This window comes from Cupressus sempervirens, chromosome 5 (genome assembly GCF_028749045.1).
Source record: "Cupressus sempervirens isolate cs-2001-9-10 chromosome 5, ASM2874904v1, whole genome shotgun sequence".
Taxonomy (NCBI): domain Eukaryota; kingdom Viridiplantae; phylum Streptophyta; class Pinopsida; order Cupressales; family Cupressaceae; genus Cupressus; species Cupressus sempervirens.
The window spans coordinates 771975061-771995347 of record NC_143122.1 but is presented as its reverse complement, the minus strand read 5'-3'; the positions used below and the strand labels follow the sequence as shown (position 1 = coordinate 771995347).

Sequence of the window (20287 nt, the reverse complement as noted above, 5' to 3'; positions counted from 1 at the left end):
CACCATTATATACCACATTCTTGTCTATGTTACATGATTGTGATTTCATCTTATCTTTGTCATTGTTATTACTATGGTTATTGTTGTTGGGTTAATCCATATTCAAAGTAAACTCGCCATTTTTTACTAAAAAATCCTCAATTTGTAGGGTACTTTCTATCATCATGTCAGCTTCCTAAGATCATAATGTGATTCTAGAACAAGACTACTAACAAAATATGATGGTTGTACACGAGTGTGGTATGGTTCTAAAATAGAATTTTTTTAAAAAGTTTTTAAACATGCATACTAAAAAGCAATTTCAACATTGTGAGCAATGAAATTAATTGCATCTATGAAAGACATTCTTTATGAACTACAATTTCTATAACTAATGTTTTAAGAAACTCAATCTCTAAGTGTTACAAATTTTGACATCAATTGTTAGAATATTTAAAAAATATGAATAATATTTTTACTTTTTACACAAAAGTGGCACTCAACTCCTTACAACCACCCCATACCTCATAGGTTTGAGTTTTATACATTCACCTTTAAGTTATTCTTGTTTGAGGTATAACCAAAGTTGAACACTAGCTTGGATATAATGATAAACTCTATGATAACGTACCAACAACTTTATTATGTGTAACTTTCTTATTCTTGATGTCCAAATAGAATTTCATAACACTCCCATCTATCAAAAGTATCACTACTATTATAGCTTGGTTTCTAATTGAAATATTAGAAAGTTTGATGATCTGTATGTATGATTTTCTCTTTTCCCATCAAAATAATATTTCCACTACCCCATACTCTTAACCAAATCATACAATTATTTTTCATATGTAGGATTTTTTCTAAATCTACCATTGAAAGTATAAGAATGGTTAAAAATCCATTTCCTTTTTGTATTAACTCTTCTTTCGCTGTGTAGATGCTTGCATTAATTTTGATTTGATATGGTTGTTATAATTTTGGTAATGCCAAAATTAGGGCAGTATTGATCTTCTGTTTCCTAGTTTCAAATGATTTTTGTACTATGTTTTCCCACTTAAACACGTGCTTAGTACTTCTCAAAGCATATAAAGGAGATGCAATAAATGAAAAGTTAGTAATGAACTTTTTCTAATATTGACCTTCTCCAAGAAAGCTCCAAATTTCTCTATCATTATTAGGATTAGGCCATTGAGTGATGGATTCAAATCTAGATGGATCAATTTTCAATTTATCACTCCTATGATATAGCCTAAATTTATGAAATATGTTTTTCCAAGTTCAAACATAGGCATTTTTAGACACAAATTTTCCTTTGTAAAAATGTTTAAGACTTTCCCAACATGTATTACACTATCTTCCCAAATTTTACCTAAAATACAAAATCATCTAAGTGGACTATTACAAAATCATCAATGAGTGACTTAAATATACCATTCATAACTTGCATGAATGTGGCAGGAGGATTACAAATTATAAAAGGCATAATTATTCATTCAAAGAAAACTTATTTTGTTTTAAAAGTAGTTTCCCAAATAGCACGTTGAGAAATTCTAATTTGATGATATAACCACTTCTTAATTGTATATTAGTGAAATATATTGCATCCCTTGATCTAACAAATCATCAGTATGAGGAAGAGGATAACCATTCTTCATTGTGATTTTTTTCAATGCATAGAAATCCACCTACATTATCCATCTGCCATATCTTTTTGGTACTAGCATAAAAGGTGGCCTACATGGAGAAGTACTTGGTTGAATGCCATCTTTCTCAAGAAACTCTTTCACTTGCTTCTTATTTCTTCATTATCAATACCTAATAACATGTATATACTAATGTGAGGAAGAGGGGTATATTGTTGCAATTGAATCTCATTTTATATCTATCTCTCTCTCTTAGGAGGTAATCTTTTAGGTTCCTGAAATAACCCATCATAGTTAGACATAATCTAATTAATTAATCTTTATGTTTAGGATCATATATTTTGAAAGCATTGGATTTATCATATTCCTTATCTTTTACAATCACGAGTACAAATTTTGGGCATTTACAAGTGTCTTCATTTGTTATGTGGTAATAAAAAACAAATCAATATTCAATCAATAGGCTCTTGCAATATAATCAATCATATCTTTGACCAAACAATACTGGTTCTCCTCTCTATAAAAGATAACTTTTCTATCATACACATATGGACATACAAAAAAATACAACATCTAACTTTGCCTCATCAATGGATTTAGATGTAATTACAAATTTGAGTTCAAATTGTATAGATACATGTCACTTCATATTCAAACATGCATACATATTTGAAAATTGGTGGAAATAATAGTATTTCATGTTAAAAGGCAGAATAATGTACCTATTGAAAACAATTGATAAATACAATTAATGCATGCTTGTCTAATTTTTTTTATAGTAATTTTTATTCAAACAAAATTAAAAATAAACAATCATAAAATTAAAATTAATGACTACAAATAAATTTGAAATTAAAACTAATTAATCTTAACTTTCAATGACCTCGTCCATTTTCGATAAAAACAAAAGTCCAAAAATAAAACAATAAATTTTGTATCCAAGTTTTAGAATTTAAGGTTTTTTAATTATAAGAATTCATTAATACATTAGTTCCCTGTTATATAATTGTCGAAGGAAACAAGGGAAAACTGTCTTTTAAGTCTTATAAACTTTTATAGTTCAACTTTCTCATTGTTTTCAAATATTTATAATAGTAGGGCCATGTATAGGTACGAAGGACGAGAGGAATAACAAGGTCATTGGAGTAGTTCATGGCTACGTAGTTTCTCATGCAAACAATTGAATTCACGAAGTTCTTCGAAAACACTGGAACAAGAATGTCACTGCTACCTAATGCCTCTCTAATGTCCTTACTTGCGTTGTCCTCGCTGTCTCTGCATACACGAAGTGACCCCGTGCGCAGGTATTTGTACTTATCACCCATCAATATTTCCCTTTCATCTGCTGTGTGGTACACAAAGTAGACATTAAACTTCTTCTTCACCAAGCTTCCTAAGCCGACGCTTCTGCAAGTTCAAATATCATTTTAATCAGCACGTTATCATGAGAGAAAATTTCAAACAAATCAATAGAACTATATCTTCTTTCAAACTTCTTAAGTAGTGTCCTTTTTTACCTGTTTATCTCTCTACGCTGGGCTAACTTGGAAACCCAATCGTGAAAGCTCTCTGGGTGTGCCGGAGTTGAGAAACAGAATCTCCTAAGATTTTGTAACTTGTCTAATGGGCAATGAAGGCTCTGTAAACCGGAACAACCACGTATAAACAAATGTTGGAGTTGTACCAAGTCACATATTGTGTTGGGAAGATTCTTTAGCCCTGAACATCCTCTCAAGTTGAGCACTTCCAGCTGACCTGAATTTCCCACACTACTGGGAAGATTCCTGATCCTTGTGCAGTCTGCCAACTTCAGCATTTTAAGTTGCTTCAAGTTGCTCACAGAGTTAGGAAGGCCTCTTAAATTGGTACAACCGTAAAAACACAACTCCTTAAGTTGTGGCAAGTAACCAAGTGTGTTTGGAAGTGTTGTGAGAGCCACACAATCCCGCAGACAAACGCATCGGACGTTCACCAAACCGTCAACTGTTTTGGGGATACTTGTAAGGCTTTCACACTGCTCTACACTCAAAATCCTTACTTGGGACCAACTGATATCTAGCTGGAACGTATTTGGTTTTAACCATGTAGGCCTATCACTGACAAATTCACAGTTTTCTATATTTATACATAACAAATTTGGAGCAATGTTTCCAATGTTACCAACTACTTTTGTATTTTGCAGAGCTAGGTAGCGTAGGCAAGGCATTGTGTGGACGCTAACGGGATTTCTTACATTCTCCTCTGTGTAAACAAGCATTTTCACTTTCTCTGTTTTGTCCCTACTTAAAATTGTATGTGCCGCTCCCGCTGGCAGGCACAGTCTGCTATTATTATCAGCCAGCTCTTGAATCCCTCTTCCCATTCCTCGCAAAAGGTCATGCATATCGAGAAGATCTTGAGGGCCACTGTAGTTTATGAGCATTTTCATCGAAAGATTCTTGAGGGCTGTTTGAACTCTGTCGGTGTATAAAACATCCCAGACAGTAACAGCGTCAGTTTTCCTCTCACCAGAAAAGTAACAAGCTATATCCAGAAACATTTCCTTCTCAACCTGGCTAAGTCCATTATAACTGATTCGGAGGACTCTGGATATTTCTTGATTTCCCCCGATGTTATGAAGAGCTTCTTCCCAACACTGGATATCATTCGGCTCCTTCTTATCATACAAATGCGCTCCAATGACTTGTAGAGAAAGAGGATGACCCCGGCAGGCTCTTGCAATTCTTGTAGAAAGGCTTTTGTAGCTGGCTTCAGGGAACGGCCTCGATAATGCGCCAACAAAATAATTGAAAGGCTTCACCTTTTCGCAGCCCACTCATTTGAAGAACTGAATCAAGGTTAGCAAGATTGAGGATGTGTCGATCTCGGGAAGTAATGATGAGTCGACCACCAGGCCCATACCAATTACCGCTGACTGCATCCAAGTGGCTCATATCATTCACATTGTCCAATATGATAAGAACACGAGATCCTCGTAATAGATTTTTCATCAGAGCTTTCCCCTCGGCAACACTTGAAACATCACCACGGTAATTTACCAGTCTTCTCAGAATTGCTTGTTGCAATTCCTCAAGGGTCGTAATTTTCTGTGCAAAGAAATGAGCGTGAAACATTGCATAAATTCTATTGTAAACAGCTTTGACCAAGGTGGTTTTGCCGATGCCGCCGAGACCGCCGACTCCCACTCTGACTGTGGTGTGCCTGCATGAACTCAGATGTAATCTTTTGAGTAGGTCAGAGATATGCGTTTGGAGTCCCACAAGATGGGGAGGGACATCAAGCGGAGTAATCTTCAAGGTATTCAAGACATCTTTCACAACTCTCTTTATCAATCGTTCTTCGTACCTCAAAATCACCTTCCATATATTACACCTTACTAGCTGCCACTCAATATAAGGATTACTAATTACAGAGATAGAGCCAGTTCATCGGATTATAAAATGACCAGTTTTTCGAATTTAGAGCCAGTTCATCGGATTATAAAATGACCAGTTTTTCGAATTTATAGAAGGAAAAAGAAAAAGAAAAAGAAAAATTGAACTATTGACAAAAGGTTCTTTATAGATTGATTATGTTTTCAAGAAATTTTCAGTCTTTTTTTCTTATTGAAATCTCATAAATAATAGAAATAAATTGACTAGGGTATTTGGAGAGAGCTCAAGTATCACATACTAAGGCTTGATTCTTAGGGAAAGGTGTTAAATAGTCAAAGTTGACTTACTTTTGAAAGACTAATGTTTTCTTTATATGTGATGTTTAAGGGTGGCTGGGTATTTATAGCACATCGAATCCACATTTTTTATTTCGTGTCAGATGTAGGAACAAACATAAAATTGGAAAATTTTGCACCATTTTTCCTCAACATGCAATACATGCAGTTTTCCTTTCTAACTTATTCATCATCTACTTTCAAGGATCACATATTTGTGAGGGCTTTTAATTTTAGTAGTGTGCTTGATATTACAAGTACAGAAGAAGAGTATAGAGGGGAATTTTTGAAATGCAAAAAGTAAACTTTTACAAGAATAAAATAGGAATAGCTCACATGAGAAAAAGGAACAAAAGGTTATGTTATGGACAAATACAAAGGAACCAAAAGATTACTGTAATAGAAACATTAGAAGTGACAAAATTCTGGAAGTTTATCATAAGAGGGCTTCAAAATTCTGATCATCTAGGTAGTGAATGCTTGTTCCTTTCAAAATATTTTAAATCTGATTGTTCCAAAGATTTTTCAGTGTAGTTTAGCTTTAAAAAATTAAGAAAATTAGTGGTCTGATGGGGAAAATAACTCTCTTATACAGTGTGCATAAAGAAACAAGTGAAAAATCAATTTTTCTTTCAAATGCTTTTTTTTAAGAAAAATCTTAAATTTAATTTTTTCACGAATGCTAGAAAATATATTGAAACAATTTCTATAGTCAACCCTTTTTCACCTTCTCCTAAAAACTAAGAACTTCTATTTTAATAAAGAAGATTTCAAATAATCTTTTAGCTAAACAAAATCTAATTCATAAGAGCACCCTCTTTCTCAGGTTAAGCCCCTTAAGACCTTTACCTAAATTATAATCTTATTTTGAAGAGATAATTGATTAATGATTAAGGATATTCTAAACAAACAAATTATTCCACAAACGAAATGTTTTCCTTTGCTTTTTTATTTTGGGTAATTAAAAAGAGGGAAGCAAACAACTTACCCTAATTTAGCTGCCCTTGTCCACCCAGAAAGAGAAGATATTTGATGAAGAGCATTCTTCCATTCCTCGATAGTTTTCTCATCCTGCCGATCTGAATGGCTGTAATGTTTCTTGAATGCCCCTTCGAATAGACCTCCCTTTCTCTGGGGATAGCGAACATCAGAGGGCTCCACATCATAGAAGAGAGGAATAATAAAACCATTGCATCTACACATCTGGGCCGCCTCCTTCAGACACCATGTTGATTCTGCGTAGTTCCTCGAAAATATTGGTATGAATATATCACTTGTTTGAATGGCTATTTTTAAGTTGGACTCAATTTCTTTCCCTTTCCCCAATTCTTCACTGTCGAGGAAAACCCTGAGTCCCGCTCCAGAGAGAGCGTCGTAAAGATGGTCGAGAAAAGTTGTTCTCACATCTTTTCCCCGAAAGCTGAGAAACACATTATATTTGTTGTTGACATCGAAGGGGATTTCGATGACGGGAGGGTCATACTGATAAAACTCCTCATTCGGATCGCAGAGGATTTTGGAGGTGGAAACAGAAATCTCCATGACGGATTCGGACAGAGCGGAAGTTTTTTGTGGACCAAATGGAGAGAAACTACAAAGTAGATAAGATGGAGAAAACAGAAATCTCCATCGCTTAGGTGTGCCTTAAACGGCAAGTTCCATGCGGATTCGGACAGAGAGCATAAGTTTTTTTTGGACCTCCTTAAAGTATTTCTAATTAGAGACCAAATGGAGAGAAACTGCAGAGTTTCATCAGTTCAAAGTAGAGAAGATGGAGAAAATCGAGTGCAGTTTTCTGTGAAGTTTTGTAGAGTTTTCTTGCAACAAAAAATGGAAGGGCCCAACCGTGTAAAACACGGATAGCAGAGGTTCTTGCTAAGTTTTTGGAGAATTTTGGTTGAAACAAAATGGAGGGTCCCAACGCGGCAAGAGAATAATTACATTAAGAAAGTATCTTAGAAACCGCCCCGAGATGTTATTTTAAAGATAGCAACCTATTTTCTATGTAATTATGAACTATAATAGTGCCAAAATATAACTTGCTATAACTTGTCAACACTTTAATTTTTAATTGTGAAATATTTTTTACTAATACATTAAAGTCTTGATATTTATAGACTTTATATTTTAAATTTTTTTATTTGATGTGATGTTTAGGTTTAGATTATAATTTGTCTTTATATCGATTGGGAAAAAGGTGAACTACATTTACATTTTCATGTTCATATTTGATAAGATTCGGTTTATCCTTATGGTACAATGTGCTATATATATGGGTTGATAATTAGATTTAGGTCATAATTTGAATTATTATTCAATTGTGAAAAGGAATATAATTTATTTTCATTTACAATTATGACTTTAAGTTAAAATTTACATACCACTATGTTGACTTAAGTTCAAAATCAAGGTACGATACAATTTAGGCTAGATTTGATCTTTATTTGCCTTCCATGTGTCTCACTCTCTCCCCCTTTTCCCACTCATTCATAGGTGTCCTCCACCTACTCTCACTATCTCTTCCTCCAATTTATCCTCCATCTATACCTCACATCTATCCCACACACTCTCTCATTTTCTTTAGTTTGTTTATGTTTGACTTAGGTATCTTACATTTAATTAAATTTTCACATATTTTTTCTATGTTGTAAATATAAAATTTAATAAATCTTTATTCTTTATATAGCCCAACTATCCTTTCTGTCTTGTAACAAATTGCCAAAAAAACTATTCCTCATGCAAATGGTCCTATGTACCAAACATTGGGTTTAAAAGCTTTCAAGATAATTTTCTTTTAATATCAGTTTTTTTTAGCATTAAGTAAAATAAGTATTAACTAGAAGAACAAAAGCTTGAAATACGAAATGCAGATGAGGGGACAACCTATAGCCTTAAAATTCCATGAATATCATGATAAAAAAAAATATTCTAATATTTTCTTTCATATGTTTTCTATTTGGAAAGAGGTAGTTGTGAATTTATTGAATAAAAGGGACCTTGGGCATGTAGATTGGCATTGGGCTCTGGTTATTCTGCAGATCATTCAGTTATGCAATTCTCTTGATTCTGTGTCTTTTATGCATATCCCTCATGAGTGGAACAGTGTGGCTGATTGTCTGCTAAATGGGCCTCTAAGCAAGGGCAGACTTGGAATATTATTGATCATAGGATGCTTCCCCTTGATTTATCTGAAATGCTAGTTCAACTTGTGGACCAGGATAAAGCTCTATACTTCCCTTTGTTTCTTGTGTTGTTCTACTCTCTTTGATATTCAATAAAAATTTTACCCCTCTTTTAGTTTAAAAAAAGCATATTATTTATAAAAAATTGTTATAATATTTTCTATTGTAAGTTTTTTATTTGAAAAAAAAAGTTTCCAACAAAATGCTCATAAAAAATTGTTATAACTCATAGATGGCTTTCTACTACTACTCGGGTTACTCTTCTTCAATCTATTATCCAAGCTCTTCCTACTTATAGAAGCATGGTTCAGGCTGCTCCTATTTACTTTCTCAAGAAGTTCGATGCTCTTTCTCAGCAATTCCTTTGGAGTGGTAATCTGCATAGTACTAAATGGAGCTTGATTAGTTGGGAGACTATTTGTAGGCCTAAAAAGGTGGGTGGTCTTGGTCTTCAATCAGCTCTCTTGAGTAGTCAAGCATTGGTTGCTAAACTTTATTGGCGATGGTGCTCTAGACAACATCAACTTTGGGCTCGTATTATCACTCATAAATATTTTCATGGTGTTGATCTTTGTTTTGCTTTTGCACTTCCTCTTGAAGGTTGTCGCTCAACGGTCTGGCATACTCTGAAGATAGGTGCACTGTTAGTCAAGAGGGGTCTATTTAGGATATGTAAAGGAGGTTCTGAGGCTCTATTTTGGTCTGATGCTTGGTATGGATTCCCATCCATATTATCCATGTACCCTCATCTTTAGACTCTTTGTGACTCTTTTCATGCCACTGGATGGGATAAAGTGGCTCATTACAAGACTCCTTATCAATTGGGACTTGTTGTTGGTTACAGATGGAAGCATTCTTCGAAGTGGCCTCCTAGAGGGGCATAGATGTGGATCGTCAGGAGCTTTCTCAGATTTTGGCCTCCAAAACGTGTTCCTCTTTGCTAGGTCTAGATGTTTTGGCTTGGGGAGGTACCTTGTCTACTAAATATCATGTCTCTACTGGGTATCAGGAGATAACTAGACAATTATTTAGGGATGTTGAGGTCCCGTGGTGGAAGCAAGTCTGGAATAAAGTTTCTTGGTCCAAGTGTAATTTTTTCATGTGGCTAGTGGCTTACAATCGCTATCTTACATGGGATAATATTTGTAAATGTGGATTTCAGGGCCCCTCTTATTGTGTTTTGTGTGGTAATGGGGAGGAGTTTGTCTCCCATCTATTCTTCCATTGTTCCTATTCTATTCAGCTATGGCACCTTTGGTAGACTACTTGGGGTTGCTCTTGTAGTCACGCTTCCTCTTTGCCCGAGTTCTAGGCCCACTTGGGAAATGCTCCCTCCAAGTCCTCTCCTCTCCATGCTACTTGGATTGTTGGTCCATCATTTATGCTTTGGCATATCTGGCTAGAGAGGAATTGTCAAATCTTCAAAGATGTTCGGCTTGGTGTTTTGCATCTTTGGTGGAAGATTTCACATTCTCTTCAGGAAACTATTCAAGTGAAGTGTGAGCTTGATGGGGGTATGGATCCCATTGATCTTACTATATGAAATTGCCTCAATTTTCATCTTCAGGATGGGGTTGCAGCTCAAAGGTTTCCTTTTGTGTCCGGGCAGCCTTAGCATCAAGGAATGGTCAGGTGAATCGGGATGGACATTGGACTCCTCCTCCCTGTGGAGTTCTAAAAATTAACACTAATAGTTCTTCCCGAGGGAATCCAGGCCCTGCTAGTATTGGGGGAGTGGGTCAGTGTAGTTCTAGTGATGTTAAATTCTTTTTCTCAGTTCATAACGGTGATTACACTAACAATCTCATGGAACCTCAGGCTATTTTATATGTTGTGGAATAGTGTTTCTTGCAGGGATGGAGTAAGATTATCTGTGAGTCTGATTTCCAAGTGGTGGTGAACTTTCTTTCCTCACAGGAGCTTGAGGATGTTAGTTGGCAGCTGGCCACTGTTGTTAATCAGATTATTCTCTTTTCTATTTCTTTTTAGTTCATTAGGTTCACTTATATTCCTTGTGAATGGAACAGACCTGCTAATTGTTTAGCCAAATGGGCTTCTAGTCATGATTCGGGTTGGAATATTATGGATCAGAGGCAACTTTCCTTTGAGATGGTGCAAGAATTGATGATCTTGTTGCTCAGGATCGAGCTCCTTATTGAGCTCTCATTGTTGTGTTTCTTTTTCTCTTAATAAAATTGTACCTCTCTTTTTCCAAAATGGTTCCAAGAATCTATTGGAAAAAAAAGTTGTTATAATATTTTTATTGCAGATTTTTCACTTGGAAATAAAACCATTTAAATTATATATTATTGACAAATAAAAATAGTTGTGGCATTTTTTATGTTTTCCTTATTAGAAGTTTGTTTTTGAATCTGTAGAATTTTTTAATGAGAATAACATGAATCAGTTTGATTAAACCTCTTTTAATAACCCTAATTTTATTAGAATTTGGACATTTCAGCATAGCAATGGTAATTAAACATGAATAATGGTCAAGTTATTTGACATTTATGTCATTTGAAAAACCCATGAAAGACAATCTTGAATGATTAACAATGTTGAGTTAGACATCACCTTAAACCCAAAAAAAAATGGATGGCAAACAATTTGAGGTCTACCTGCATCAAAAAATATTGATGATGATCCTGGGCAATGAAATAGGGGAATACGATTGTCATTTGCATTTTAGCATAGCACCAAGAACTGGTAATAGGCAAAGATAGATTCATATTTATGAACGGTACTGTTATCCAACTAATTGGTGGGTTAAAAAACCAGTCTGCTAACTGGCATTCAATTTTTTTTTTAACATTATATTTTTCTAATGAATTACACAGAAATATTGTTGCACAGATTTGAGGGGTCTCTTATAAGACTGAAGAGCCTCTTGGCTAAAGAAGTGGGAAGTTATATTGAAGATAGTAACCTATTTTCTATGTCAGCTATTAATTATAATGTATTGCAGTGAAAAAATATAAAAATTAAGAAGTTATTTTCAAAATAGTAACCTATTTTCTATGTCAGCTATTAATTATAAAGTATAACAGTGCAAAAATTCTGTATAAGTTTATGTGAACAAAGAAATAAGAAGTTTTTATTTTAAAAATCTTATATATAAAAATAATAACACAATTTATACTATTTAATTTTAATCTAATAATAAAACCTTAATATATAATACCTTAATATAAAATATTTGAGCCAAGAAAAAGGGAAACTGCCTTTTATTTGCCTTTTATTTGCTTGTAATCAGCGATCAAATGAAAGCACTGATAATGGAGAAAATTGATGGACACAAACAGAATGCTTTATAGAGCAGGTATGTCAAGCACGACTCTAGATTTGATCGTACAAATGATTTTTCTACACGGCACTAAAGTCTGATCACAGACATGTTGTCCCCACAGGGAAAGAAACTAGATTATATCATTTTCATATATACACAGAAACAGTAGGGTCTCAGAAAGCGCTACATTTCTGTCGTGTTTAATAAATAAACGCATTTGAACAACATAGGATAATGTAACAGTGTAACCAGTCTGAAGATCAGATTAGGTAACCTTAATAGATAATCTATAATTTGATTTCTTTATTAAGCCACCGAATAATAAGGGCAATTAATTGTTCTACAAACACAAATGTGTATTTGAAAATGTGAGACCCGCTACTACATTTGTTATGTTCATCGGCATTGGTCTTATTATATACACCTGTTGCATAATTTAACAAGTCTCAACATTCGCTCTCTAAATCTAAGATTCTAAATATAGGATAGCTGTCAGCATAGACTTAACAGTAACAAATCTTAACAGTGATATCAAATCAAATAGTATATCTAAAAATAACAAAATACACAGTTGTCAGAATTATTTAATTTGGAAAACCTATAGACAAAATATAGATCTTAAAGTTAAATTTCTCTCATCAATAATTTTAAAACTCTGTAAATGAATAAGAGTCTTGTCAATGTTAAAATAGAACTCTCAGTATTACTTAATAATGCAATTCATTACTTTAGTGATCACTAACCACTTGCTTAAACTGAAAGCCTAAAAATACCCACGAGAGAACAAGTTCATCAAATTGTAAGCGTATATCTTTTGCCTTCCCGCCCTCTGTCTTAAACTGAAAACCTCTTTGAAGTTCCATCAGAAGGATTATATGCCAAGGCAGAATTAAACATGATAGTTTTAAAATCTATACAAATAACCTACTTGCTCCTACACTTATTAACTCTTCTGACTCTCAGAAAAAGAATCTAAATGTCCATATATATTCTTATAAAGAAAGATATTTGATAATTCTTCAAAATTGTATATATATATATATATAGATATTCTCATAAACAAAGGTATTTGATAATTGCAGAAAATTCTATGTCCATATATATTCTCATAAACAACGATATTTATAATTATGGAAAGTTCTATGTCTATATATTTTCATAATTGATTGGGAGAAATTCTATTGAGTTCAATTATTTGATAATTTTGTAAAATTCTATCAAATGTAGCTTTTTGATGATTGTGGAAATTCTAGCTAATGTTGAATATTTTTCCACGTGTCAAAATATTTGTAGGTATTAAACAAGACTTAGAGTGATTTCTACTATAATGTGGATTCTTTGGAAAATATTGATATTGTATCTAAGGTATTGTAAGAAATGAAAGTGTTTTAATAGCCATTTATTTTAGATAATTTATATAAATCTTTGACTATATGAAATAAAAGAATCCCTTTGGACATGGTATATTAAAGTTACACTTCTTTAAAGGAGTTAATGGGATCATTATATGGAGTTTAAGTCTATATGTAGGAGAAATGATCTAGTAATCATCTAGGCTAACTTTGCACACGAAATCACCTAGAGCTCCTAATCTATAAGTAGGATTTTGATATTTTCACTATACCTCAGTGAATGGAGAGCTTAAAGATAAGGTTTCAAGTTCTGGATATTCACATATATCTTGTAGGAATTGTTGAGCACAAAGTGGTCAACATTATCGTTTCAAAATACTCACCCTATACCCCTATGTCTATGCACCAATATTTGCTTACTCAAAAGACAATTAGTAGTCTTCAAGAAATGTAGAAATTGGTCAATAACTAACCAAAAAGCTAAAATAAGACTATTAGTACATGTGTTTTCATTTTTTGAGGCTCTTAATTGAGGATGACTATAACAAAACTATCATAGTTATTATATTTCTTCCCATTCGAAAAAACTAACCTCTTCCTAGATTGAGACCTCTTTCCTAGACCCAATAAAAATACCTATGCTATTATAAGTGCTTCAATATCTTAAAGCCATTAAATGATTTTAATGTAATAGAAAGGTAAATTCAAAGATTTAAAGGAGGGAAAACAAAATAAAGGGTAGCCTTTTTTTAAATTTCAGTAAACAATTGTTGCACATTTTCAACTCCCTATTTTTCAAAGCTTACCTTTAGATTTCAAGTAACTATTTTAATAGAGGAAAGATTCCAATTTTACCTTTCTCATAAGGTACTGACCTCATAACATATTTGTATTTATACATTGTTAAACATATTTTGCAATTAAAACATTCTTAGTAGTTTTATTTTATGTTACTCCTTTGTTTTGCCTAGCCAACATAAGAAGTGGTTTCTAAAATACAATTGTTATTTCAATTTTGATGCAGTTTGACAATTCTTACTAAAAGAAGGGTAAAATTAATTAAGAAAAGAAGAGATATAAAAGATAGAGATCAACACAGAGCTCAATCCTGATCAAGAAAGTCATCAAATTCATGAGATGATTTGGCTAGTAATTTTCGTCTATTTGTAATAGTCCAAATTGAGCACACTATCAAAAGCTCATTTAGCCAAGCAATCAACAACTCCATTCCACTCTTGAGGAATGTAACTAAAACAAACTGACTCTAGAGTTCTACAAAAGAGAAAAAATTGATTAACAATTGAAGTTAGGGGCCAACTAACATCCTCAAGTGCCTATGAAGTAAGAAAGTTTGCAACCACTTGGGAGTCAGACTCAGATAATCCTATGTTATCCACTGAAACAACATTGCTCCAAAACATGTAAGAGAAACAACATTGCTCCAAAATATGTAAGATGACCAATGCCTCCATAATATTATTACATGTAAGAGAAACAACATTGCTCCAAAACATGTAAGATGACCAATGCCTCCATAATATTATTACTATGACAACCTAGGTTATGCACCAAAAAAAGAAATTAGACATCACCAAAACTACAAAGAGTCACTCCCCCAATGCCAATAGGATCTAGATTCCCTTATGAAGACAATCAATGTTACCTTTAAGAACTCCAGGTGAAGGAGGATTCCAATGCCCCTAACGATTCACCCAAGTTTTCATATTCTCCCTATGATGTCTAAGAAGACCATGGAAAAATTGACCTATAGCCCCTTATACTCCTTCTTGAAGTTGAAGATTGACATGATTGTAGATGGTAAGGTCACTAGGAGCCATGCTCTCATCTAACACACACTTGCCCTAAATTGTTTCATGCAAAGAGTGGAAAATTTTCCACCAGACTTGCATAGTTCTGATCTGCACATCTTGAATGATTCATTCATTCCTCTCCAACCAAAAATACCAAATAATAAATCAAAGACCAACAACCCACATAGCATCAAAGACCAACAACCCACATAGCCTGAAGAGGAAAGGCTTTCAAAATGATATGTTTGATACTTATAGACATAACTAGTATGACATTATTACATCGCTAACACAATATAATTTCCTATATTTACCAAGCATATTTCAAGATCATGTCTCATATTGTAATATATATATTTCTCCACCTCAAAGACTAAATTGGAGATATGTAATAATCTCCCCAATTTCTAAACTAATTATTTTGCAATGTTTGTTATTTTTCTCATACATTTGGTAGGAATATGCTTATAAAGTTTTATTCTCCAATTTCTAAAGATCTGCATGTAACCTATCTTTTTAAAAGTTACAACATTTATCAATGATCCAAAAGCTAAGACACTTTTTTGTGGGGTGAATCTTGTAGGGATTGAGTGGTACTAAACAAACAAGAGCTGCAGGGCAACATAGTTCTTGCCAAGTGGAGGCAGGTTAGGTTAATTTAATAGGAATAGGAATAGGAATTATGTATTAGAAACATAAACATGGTGACTATGTTTAGAAACATAAACATAGTGACTATGTATTTGAAACGTAATTAGGAAAGACATGATAGAAACCTAAATACTAATGTTAGAATTAAGTAAAAAATATGTAGTAGATTAGGAAAGACATGATAAAAATCTAAATACTAATGTTAGAATTTACTAAGAATTATGTACTAGATTAGGAAAGACATGATAGAAATATAAATATAGTGACCTAGGAATTATATACTAGATTAGGAGAGACATGATAAAAACTTAAATGCTAATAATCATAGAAATTGTGTACATAACAAAATCTTATCTTGCTTCTTATAAAGTGTCCATAAGTATTTAATTTTTTTAAAAAATTAGTACTCAGTGTTGATAGAGTATGAATCCCATACCAATCCTCAACTTTTAAAATATACAAGCTTCTCAACTTTTAAAATATACAAGCTTCTCAGCACATAAAATGAAATCAATAGAAATAGTAATTCTAATAATGATTATTATTCCTTTTTATGGTCTTCAAAATTTTATATGATGACTAAATTCTACAGCCTTCTGCTATCCGCTGATTTTTTTTCATGAGATCTTTGACCAGGGTATTTCTTGAGTAGTCAAGAGCTTGGGTTTCCACAAGCAGATTACACCAACAATGTCACTTAAATACTGATTAAATATTGTAATTGTGGAAGCTTTTAGCTTATGATTGTTCTATTTTGTTTTGATAGATTACCTTTTTTAAAAGTTTAGAGATTGTTTTATTTACAAGATAAGCACATACACTACTAAATCTTTTAAGATGCCTCCTCTTTGGCTTTTCCCTAAGTTTAATTTCAATGTACTACCAACTACAATTATACTTTAGTTAACCTTAGATATAATTCTTCATTTTTGTAATTAAAAATATTACCAGGATGCTATCAAATGTTCTTGATTGTATTACTTTCCTTGTTAAGTTAAAAAAGGATTCTCATATACTTTTTTGACCACTCAAATGTAGGAAAGTTAGTTTGGAATATTTTGGAAACTATATGTCCTACATTAAAAAAATTGCAAATATTTTTTAATCTCTCAAATGCAGAAACATAGTCTGCTAAAATAATATTTAGTAAAGAACTTAAACTTTCAATATTTTGTCTCATAGGTCTTACTTTATTGTAGATCTATGTGTCTTCTATTCAAGGCTACTACAATATTTTTTTCTTTTCACGCATAGGCATATTGTATCGCAGAAATTTTATCAGCTAATTAGAAACATTAATTCATTTATTTTTGCACAAAATTGGTGTTGCCTTTGGAGAATCTATGTCAAGCTAGACATAAAATTTGAAACATTTTCAATGAATTTGGATGTATTTGATTCTGTCAATAAGAAAAATCCTCTAGGATTTTTTAGTGCCAAGATCTAGAAATGGTTTAGAAAATTCATACTATTCCATCAATATGACATATATCCACGCCGATACATAAATATGCTCGGCTTTTTGGGGATGAGCAATAGAAAGCTACTTTGTTGATTATCTAGTGTAGGCCTTTAAATGCTCGCTTGACATAAACAACCCCTTCACTGGCTCCAAATATTTGAACACCTTCATATCAATGTGAACCTCTGAGATTTGAATCTTAATCCTCACAATGACCTTGTTTATAATGATGTGCTATAAAATGGAAAAATTGTTCCTAGTTTCAAACCATATTGCTGCTAGAGTGCTTCTGAAGAGACAACCAACTGCTGTAAAATTATGGTTTTCAACATTTTGGCCAACTTCTTCATCTCAAAGAAACAAAGCTAACTGGACTAAGTGGCTCCAAATTCCCAAATGGTTGGTGTCTTTGAATCAATCACTATAAAGTCAATGCTGAATGCACCCAACATTGAGCCTCCCACCAGATAGCTATTGGTAGTTATCCGTGGAACTATAATTGCCTCCCCCCAACCGTGTGCTAGGATTGAGTGCCCCAGTGGAGCAAGTAAAGTGACTCTTTGCCACATAGTTGGGTTCATGCCAACTGGACGTTAATTCTACTTCCTAACCAAAAAGTGGGTGAGGGTAAGAAAAATAGATATTAGCTAGACCATGGGTGGGAAGCATCTCTAGACTAAAACCTCAAACACATACTGAAGTGTTTAAATTGGTTTAACTGATCCTCTGAAAAGTTACACCATGAACAAATTTTACTACATTAAAAAAGAAGAGTAAAATATAACCTTTCACTAACATTTCAACAGCAAGAAAAAGACATCATTTTTATTTGTACAACTTATAATTTGGTATAGCAACATTTTTCCCAGGCTTTAGATAGTTTTAGATTTAAAAACTTGGTGAAAAGTACAAGCACTCACAATATAAAATAGCATAAGCTGATCAAAATACATCTACAGTAAAATTCAAATCATATAGAAAGACATTCCAATGAATATTAGAGCAGAAAAGACAAAGAAAACTTTTTAAAAAAGGAAATGCAACCAGAAGTTGTAGATGATTAGCTTCTATATATTCACACTAATACCCAAATGAGTGAAGACCTAGTTCAAATCTTTGCTTGTAAAAACAATGAAAATATTAAAATGGGTTGAGTATCATACCAAATTTAGCATAGATGACTCATCCCAGATACAAGTCACATAGTCACATTTCTCTAGAGGTTGACAGTCAAATGTGGCACATATAAAATTATTAACTCTCTGCTATAACAGATTCACCATGGATTGTGACTTTAACAACATCATTATTGTCAAATGGCATCTGGCATTCGACTTCATTGTTGCAGAAGCTAGCCAATATGAATAGCTGACTCCGTATGCAATAGGAAGCCATTGATACAAAGTTAGTTGTAATGAGGAGAAAAATGATATTCATCGAGAGAGCCATTAAAAAGAGGTGGAAATAAAACTATTGGTAGACAATTTTTTATAAGGAACTCGATGTCTAGACAAGGTCAATGAAGTGGGAGTAAGTGAGCCTTGATTATGTTGAGTAGCCATTATTAATAGTTCAAAAAAATTTGGAAACTTAACACTGCTAGATCGATTCTGATACAAAAGCAACCTATAAGTCTTCGAGAACATTTTCCTCTATTAGGTTTGAAATCAATTATATTTGATAAGCTTTGGCATGGAGAGACACCTAGTTACATATAATCTGCAAAAGGCTTGCAGGATGTCAAATATTTAGAAAATTGTTAAGGGTTGGGCGTCTAGGCCTTGTAACACCTGTATAGACACATTACAATGACATGCATTCTCAACATTGACCACGTTTAAAGAAGCATGCAAATGCATACACATATCTAAGTCATGTGGACTGCTCCAAATGATGCCATCTTGTACTCAAAACCCTAGATCTTATTCAATTGTTGCTAGCCATATTTGTTGAAGCTCCTGCAATGGACTGACAAAGCCTTCAAGGGTAGTGCTTTCCCTTTCATAGGTAAGCATATGTGCCAACCATTTGCTACACCAATCAACTGATTTCCATTAATATTCTGGGTAAACAACAATATGCACATTACATATAATACAGATAGAGAGAAAGCAATGCTATATGTTTTTCACTTGTGTATTTGATAACTTGTGTTAACATCAGGGAAGATTTTTGGTACAAATGGTAAACATTGAAATCCTACGCCAGCACAGATATCCACAAGAGTGAGACATTGGAAGACAGCAGGCATCCTCGTACATGACTAATTATTATTATTAATTATTTTTTATTGGAATTGGTTAAAGGCTCTTCTTCATGCTCTGGGTAGAGCTCCCATCAATGCCTTGAGGGGAGTGTGTTCTTTCCCATCGGGAATATGAAAATTCTTTCTAACACTCTGCAACCACTAGTAGCAGAGAAGAAAATTTTAAATTAACATAGATTTTAAAAATCATGCAACTTTAGTGAAGGAAAAAGTTCATATAAAAGAAATAATAGAAAAGGTGAATTCTGATTTGTTGTTTATATTTAGTTTAATTACTTGTTAACATTAGACCCTTGGCTATAGTTTCCTGCCTTGGCAGGAACTAATAATGAGTTATGAATTATAGACAAATTCTTCCCAATGGTCTATAGCATTTCGTTTACTTCCCACTCGTAGTTTATCTCCATAATTGAAAGATATTATATATGCGATATTGACTGAAATGCTAGGTTTGGTATGTAATTTTTCTCCCAAGGTCAGTATCCGACAATTTTTTGTCTCTCTATTATTTTATCGGATGCCCACTCATTTCAGAGAGCGAATCCCCGCCCAATGGGATTCTAAGACGAAAGAAAATCAGCTCATCAATAATCATCGACTGATAAAAGCGAACCTACCATTGCCTTGATAAATGCAAAAGGACAAAGCAGAGGAAGTGTGTACGTGCACATATAACAATTCTCATTTCACTATCCTTACTGGAACAGTTGTACATACGAGATTAATTCTAAAACATGTTTGTTGTATTTTAATTTACAAGAAATTTGGCTTAGTCAAGATATTTATTACTCGAGATATAGATTTGAGAGCCGAACTCCCTATAGTGTGAATTCATTAATCTAAACGTGGAAAAAATAATTTCTTAGGGACTCATGATTCTCCCCTACAATACGCGTTTTGATCTGTATCACTCATTGTGAGGCAAAATATCAATGTTGCATTCGTG

The 20287-nt window shown here is 33.4% G+C and overlaps 1 pseudogene across 1 annotated transcript; it reads right to left on the bottom strand.

Moving 5' to 3' along the window:
- Positions 1 to 2620: 2620 nt before the first annotated feature.
- On the bottom strand, positions 2621 to 7033 carry LOC149558199 (disease resistance protein RPV1-like; annotated as a pseudogene). Its single transcript, XR_016352450.1, has 3 exons — positions 6320 to 7033; positions 3140 to 4967; positions 2621 to 3029 (listed from the first exon to the last, which is right to left on the bottom strand). The product of XR_016352450.1 is annotated as a disease resistance protein RPV1-like (transcript).
- Positions 7034 to 20287: the final 13254 nt, after the last annotated feature.